Below are 7,143 nucleotides of genomic sequence, written 5' to 3'. Positions count from 1 at the left end.
ACCATTTTTGAAATTGAGAAGTGGTGATGGCTCCAACGAAGGAACTTTGAAAATCTTCTTCATCCAGGTTCGGTTGCGCCGTTTCCTTTTGTGCGGGCAGCCTTTCCTGAAGATTGAGAATTTCTTGACGAAGTGTATAAGATTCTGACCTGGTTTCAGATCTCAGCGCCTGTACTTCTTGTTTGAGATTATTAATCTCTCTTTGTAAGTCTTGAGTAGTGAGTTCCCTCGGTTTTTCAAATCTTTGGAGAACAGATTGGAGTCTGTAGGGATTTCTTTCTTCCTTTTCAGGTGGCTTAGAGATTGTCATGGCATCCCTAAGTCGTTGAGCAATCTTCTGTTGAATTTTTGGGTCTTGAACTTTTTCTACTACTTCGAGTAGAATTTCTTGATCCTTGGTAAGGACATTTATGCATTCTTCGCACGTCCTTTTTCCTTCTTGTTTTGATTCGTATTCTGTGCTAGAATATGAATCAGATTCTTCTTGGAGTTCGAGGACTTCTCCCTCGCTTGATTGCTCTGAGTCGGTTAGGGTCAGTCGTAATAGCTGATTTTTCAGCTCTTGATCTATATCCAACTCATTGATCTTTCCTCTGATTGGACACTTGTTAGCATAGTGTCCTTCTTCACGACATTTGAAGCAAGTTTGCTTTTTCTTTCCTCTATGGGTTTTTGTAGGAATATACTTCCTTCTTGAATATGTTGGCTTCTGAGACTGCACGGGTTTACTCCGATATGCTTCTCTAGGCCTGTATGAATGATAAGGTTTTGGATGCGTCTTAACCTTCTTTCGTCTGGCGGTTGAGGGAGCTTCTATTCCCTTGCATCCATATTGATCGCAAAATCTACCAAGCTCTTTTCTGTTTGATATTAAAGAATTGAGCTTGTTTTGAATCTTTGACTCATTACAAAGTCTGATTCCTTCTTCTATGATGAAGGATGCTATGGATCCGTATGACAAAGTTTGCCATGGAATTTTTCCATTGTACTTTGTCTTAAGGCCATCTTTGATCCTCCTTGAGAAGTGTTTTGGTAGTCCATTGACGAAATTCTCTTTCCAGAATTCCAACGAACTATCTGTTCTAATAAGAACTTTGCTGAAGTACATGTCTTTGTACCACCTAAAATCACCTAAGGTGGGGAATTTCAGATTCACGAGTATCTCGGCGGATCTCTCCTGGTATTTCAGAGGGTCGCCGACGAAGAATTCTATGAAGGGTATATATGAGGGTGTTGACAGCATCCTCTACCCTTTCATGTTGTACTTCGGTCCTAGTCGATGGACCTTCTTCTTTGATAATTTGAGTAGTTGGCCTAATGACATAGTGGTTTAATATCTGTTGGCGGGTCGTTTCGTCGAGATATTTGTCCCACCAATCCTTGAGTTGCCCGGTAAATCCGGTTACCAAAACTTGAGCTATCTGATGGTCGGATTTATGGCCTTGTAATTTAGACGCGTCTGCAGCCATCATCATTTCATTGACAACATTCATTATCAGATAGTCAGACAATCCATCGATATTCCATTCATAGATTGCTAAACCATCGTAATGAGCTTGAGTTTGTAGCGTCTTTTCTTCGAATTGGATATCCGGAAAAGACGGTTGAGGATACCAGTTTTTCTGATTACTGGCATTATTTTGACTTCTTCTAGAGATCCTTTCAATTCGATTGTAGAAAGGTTCTTCCCTCTCATTTGCAATCTCGTCTTCGAATTCTTGGTTCTCGTCGTCATTATTAACGACATTGACAGATGAATCTTGAGGCGTCATGGCGAGATTTAATATCCTGTCCAACTTTTCCTCTATCTTGGCCATTACAGCCTCTTCTTTTGAAATCCTTTTGGTAAATATTTCGAGATTTGCCGGTCTGAGTATTGGTATTGTCTCATCAACCTTTGGTACAGAGCTGCTTGCCTGTTCCTGCTGAGTACCTGATTTCTTTGAGATTTTTCCCTCGATACTCTCAAGTTGAGTAGCGATCGTGGATAAAATCTTATTTGAATAATTGTTTTGATGCTGGATATTCTTGATATCCTTTAGGGTCGGATTACCCTTTTCTAGTCCTACCGGAATATGTTTGAAAGGGCTAGCTTTGACCTTTTCTCCGTAGTAGTTGTCGAATTCGACTTCTTCCAACGGAGGATGTTTCGAATATACCTCGCCTCTTTTGGTAGTCTTCCAACTCCTCTGGGTCAAGGTGCATATCTGCAGAATATTTTCTTCAAACCATTCGAAGAATGGTATATTTTCTTTGATGGTTTCCATATGAGAATACCACTGAGCTCTTAATTCATTTCGCTCAGCCTCTTTGTAGGTTTGGAAGAAGGCATTTCTTTTTGAAGAGTTGGTAGTTGACATAAAATCTGCTTTCAAGAATTCTTTGTCTATCTGGAAATCAGCTGTAATGACATTTAGCTGGCTTTCGTAGACGGATTGAGTATCCATATCCGTATGGGTTGGAGACCTTGAGCTGTCTTCATAGTGGATTGACGCCCTTTTTTGATCATAACTAACCTCTTTTACGTTTAAGGGGTCATACATTGACCTTGATACTCCTGAAGTACTTGGTCTAGAACTCAGGAATTCCTTTACTTTCGACTCTGACGAAGGTTCTTCGCTGAATTTTATTTCAACGCTTCCATCGTCATGTTCGATGATTTGAACTGAGTTTTGAGATTCTTTCCTCTTTGGAAGATTTGCATCTTCTATTTTCCAGAGAGTGCTTCTGGTTATTTGATCCCAAGAAAGTGTTTTTGGGACAGTCACTGACGATTTTCCAATATTTGCTTCTATGAGCATAGCCGATCCTTTTGGTGAGGATCTTAATGCTCTTGGAGAAATGTTTGTATTCATGAGCTTATAATAAACCCTGAATATGACGATTGAAGAATGGGTTTCAGCTTTGATGTTTAAATTTTTTTACTGTAAATCTAGCATGAGAGCTGATAATATGTGTGGGTCGTGGAGAGAGAGAGTAAAGTTTGGATAACAATTGAAATAGACTGGTTCATTCTCTAAATTGGATTGAACCATTCCCAACAAGGAATTTGAGAAATCTTCATGTCTCTTATCTCGTAAGGAGATAAGAACTGGGATATCTAATCCAAGTCTGAACAATGGTTTTACCGCGACTTGGACAAGACCGACATGGAGATAGTTAAACTCTTCACGATGTTGGAGTATAAGGGATCTTGAAAAAAGATCTAGAGATTCCCTATTGCTATGAATTGGGATGTTCTTTTCTGAGAATTTGATGCATGATCTTTGAGTAAAATTGAAAGTTGAAATTTGGTAGATAGTTTTAGGATCTACCTTTGGAATAGTCCAATTTTTTAGTTGATCTTCGATTCTGGCAATCTGATATTCTTGATTGACAGTATTTGAGATGGTGAGATTTTCTCCCCTTCGATGTTCATTTGAACTTTCTTCTTCATCGGTAGAACATTTGAGATGGCTTGATTTTCTGAGCTTTCTAAGAAATTCGTTCATAAGATGGATAAAATAAGAGTAGCATGATTTTTCTCTGAATTCTTCAATTGATATGTTAGAGAGAGCTATCGGCCGATCGATGCTCTCCTTACATTGATGAAGTCTTTTTATAGACTTCGAATTTGATCGTAAATTTGAAAAACGCCAACTAAGAGATAAGATCGAATCTAGCAGGACAGAACTCCTGCAAGATCTGTTTTCCTAAAAGACATAGAGTAAACTAATAATTTAAAAGATAATAATTTATAGACACCGATAATTGGCATGTGAGCCTTCACTGTGTGGCTGACAAGTTGTCAATCTTTGTTTTTTCTCTGATAAAATTGTCAGGATGTAGATAAGATTTTCTTCAGAATTTTTCATATGACAAAGCACCCAAGCTTGCCAACGGACTTACTGCGCTCTCCGCGTCTTACCACCTGGAACACAAGGGCTATTCGCTCAGCTGTCACATACTCCAAATTCTTCTGAATTTTCATATCTTCCTCCTCGTTTCCGTGACATCGTTCTTAAAGATCGAGTAACTCCTCTTCCCTCACAAAAATTGAGAGACTCTGATACCATAGATTGATGAGACAATACCAATACTCAGACCGGCAAATCTCGAAATATTTACAAAAAGGATTTCAAAAGAAGAGGCTGTAATGGCCAAGATAGAGGAAAAGTTGGACAAGATATTATATCCCGTCATGACGCCTCAAGATTCATCTGTCAATGTCGTTAATAATGACGACGAGAACCAAGAATTCGAAGACGAGATTGCAAATGAGAGGGAAGAACCTTTCTACAATCGAATTGAAAGGATCTCTAGAAGAAGTCAAAATAATGCCAGTAATCAGAAAAACTGGTATCCTCAACCGTCTTTTCCGGATATCCAATTCGAAGAAAAGACGCTACAAACTCAAGCTCATTACGATGGTTTAGCAATCTATGAATGGAATATCGATGGATTGTCTGACTATCTGATAATGAATGTTGTCAATGAAATGATGATGGCTGCAGGCGCGTCTAAATTACAAGGCCATAAATCCGACCATCAGATAGCTCAAGTTTTGGTAACCGGATTTACCGGGCAACTCAAGGATTGGTGGGACAAATATCTCGACGAAACGACCCGCCAACAGATATTAAACCACTATGTCATTAGGCCAATTGGAGATGGTCCCTAAATGTCTGTATGGACCATTTTCAATAGCACTTTCTTTGGTTCCCTGGCAGCGTCAACCAGATTAACCCTACGGCGTGACAATCCTTGAGCTTCCACTCCTCCGTGGTCATGGTATCTAGCTTCACCCCCAAAATGGGTTCCTGAATATCTTTCTCGTATAGATAATCTTCAATCTGCATCTTCTAGAAACTTATATCAAATCCATCAAACTTTTCAATTCCAATATTTGAACTTTCCATCTTCACAGATCGTGGTGAATCTCTCCTCGCTCTGATACCAGTTATTAGAATCACACAACAACGCACACACTTGATCTAAATGAACACAAAGAACATGATAGAGAAAATGTAAGAAGAAATATTGACTAATGGTTTTGTATTAATGACTTTAGGTATGCAAAGAGAGGATATGAAGAATGAGAAATGTACATATAGAAAGCACTGACTAATGGGTATACATATGATTTCAATTTATTATATATAGCTTCACTATATGTAACCGCCTAATATATATAATTATTTAGTATATATATCTCCATCAGATTTTTACTATAAATAGTCAGCCTTCATATCCAACATTCTAGAGCCCAAATAGTCCGGGATTGACATCCTGCTAGAACACAAAGTCATTTACATGCCCCTAGCAAAATGCGTAGTAGTAACGGAGTCTAACCCAACGATCATTCAGACAAACATCCATCAACCAAGAGAGGTGAAAATGATGATGATAGTACAGTTGAGAAAGAATCTTAGCCATGATGAATCTACACTTGCTGCCATTGTTGTATTTGAAAAAAGGGAGCTCAAGTGTGCCAACCTCAACAAAAACTTTTTTGCCACTACATGAATACCACGACCCAAAACAAGAAGGTCAAATATTGGGTTTAACCCCACCAAGAGAGATAAATCACAAGATTAGTTTTATGTCGCCTACCACAAATAGATGTCATGCGGCTCAGCCTGAGCTAGTTGAATTCTACAAATAGCAAAATGGCATGTTCACAGTTGGGTTTATTTGATCTCCAAAGGCTCTTGTCACTGATCACTCAAATGCTTGGCAAAGACACCAAGCCAACACCTCTACTGAAGTAGGGAGACAAAAACAAACCACTAAAGCATCACATGTTCACGCAAAAAGACCAACCAGAAGGATGAAGAGAAGGGTCGACCACGATAATTTCAAAGCAAATAGAGAGTTATGATAAGTTAAGGTTAGNCCCCCCCCGCGGAGCATATGGATCCACTCAATCGATGAACACTAAAACCAAACTCGCCCATCCTTTTTGGCACAGAGACGCGAGAATCAATCCGAGTAATCTACAGTAGGGAGACACCTTAAAGCAACAAGCGAGAATGGCTAGGTTGATAGCAAGGTTAATGAAAAGGCGAGTATTAAAAGACGGATCGCGTAAACGTCCCTGTAAGCAGCTTTATTCTTTCTTGATCTATGAATCGACTCTATGAAAAAAATTAGTCTTTCGGTTGAAAGTGTGACTGTTGGGTATGGATAAGCAGAACCTCTTGGTTCGGGGGAAACCGGAGATGTTGGCTAAGAAAGCTAAGCAGGAAAGTACAGGATGGACAAAATGCACATACAAATTGGTTGACATGATCCCTCTCCCTCTCTCTTTGGCTAGTTGGCTAGTTGCACGATAAGCGGGAAAGCATACCTGGTAGAGAAAGAAAGGCTGCTTGATCTTCTGTAAGGCCAACCCTCAACGGCGAGCTCACCAGGCAATGCTATAAGTCAGATAGAAGTCCAAGGTTTCATCTACTATGGACCAGGAACCTCTTGGAGGAGCTAGCATGAAATGAGAAATACATTCGATTATGGCAACTAATAGATAGCAAACTTTTTGGTAGAAACTGAATGATCCCATGGCTCGGGCAAGAAAAGGAAAAGGTAGTCGTACTCCTACCTTTTCCGTCGGATGATAGGAAAGTTTGAGCTGAAAGATTGAATCACACTTGATAAGAAAGGCGGGCTTAGGAGATTTCTCCAAACGTATAAACAAAAAGAGGAAGCAATCAGTCCTAAAAAGGATACCGATACGCATGCATTCTCGCATGGAAGAACCTAGCTGAATCGGATCAAGGGTCCTAACCTAGTCCGACTGACCTTCTTTGGTTGGCCCCCGCCCCGTGTAACAAGGTCAACGCTTACGTGTTTTTTTCTTTCGTTTAGCGAGATAGCTTACCAGCTCTTTCGGCTCATAGTAGCAGTATGAAAAGCGAAATTCTCATCCTGAATCGAGTCCGCATTGCCATACGAATCGACATCAGCCAAACCAAGAGCTCCTATTTTTTCTTTAACGAAAGCGGATCTAAAAGTTTCGATAAAACCAATATCTTTTAAAGGAGTCGCTCTTCCTTGATCACTATGTACATATGCAGCTCCCCTTTACCTTTGCCTACCGTGAAACGGAAAGTTCTCTCACGATAGGCCCTCCCAGCTCCCGAAAGTCTTTCTATCAATCGAGAGAGG

This window comes from Cucurbita moschata, unplaced genomic scaffold (genome assembly GCF_002738365.1).
Source record: "Cucurbita moschata cultivar Rifu unplaced genomic scaffold, Cmos_1.0 Cmo_Scf00126, whole genome shotgun sequence".
Taxonomy (NCBI): domain Eukaryota; kingdom Viridiplantae; phylum Streptophyta; class Magnoliopsida; order Cucurbitales; family Cucurbitaceae; genus Cucurbita; species Cucurbita moschata.
Note: the sequence above shows the minus strand (reverse complement) of the source record.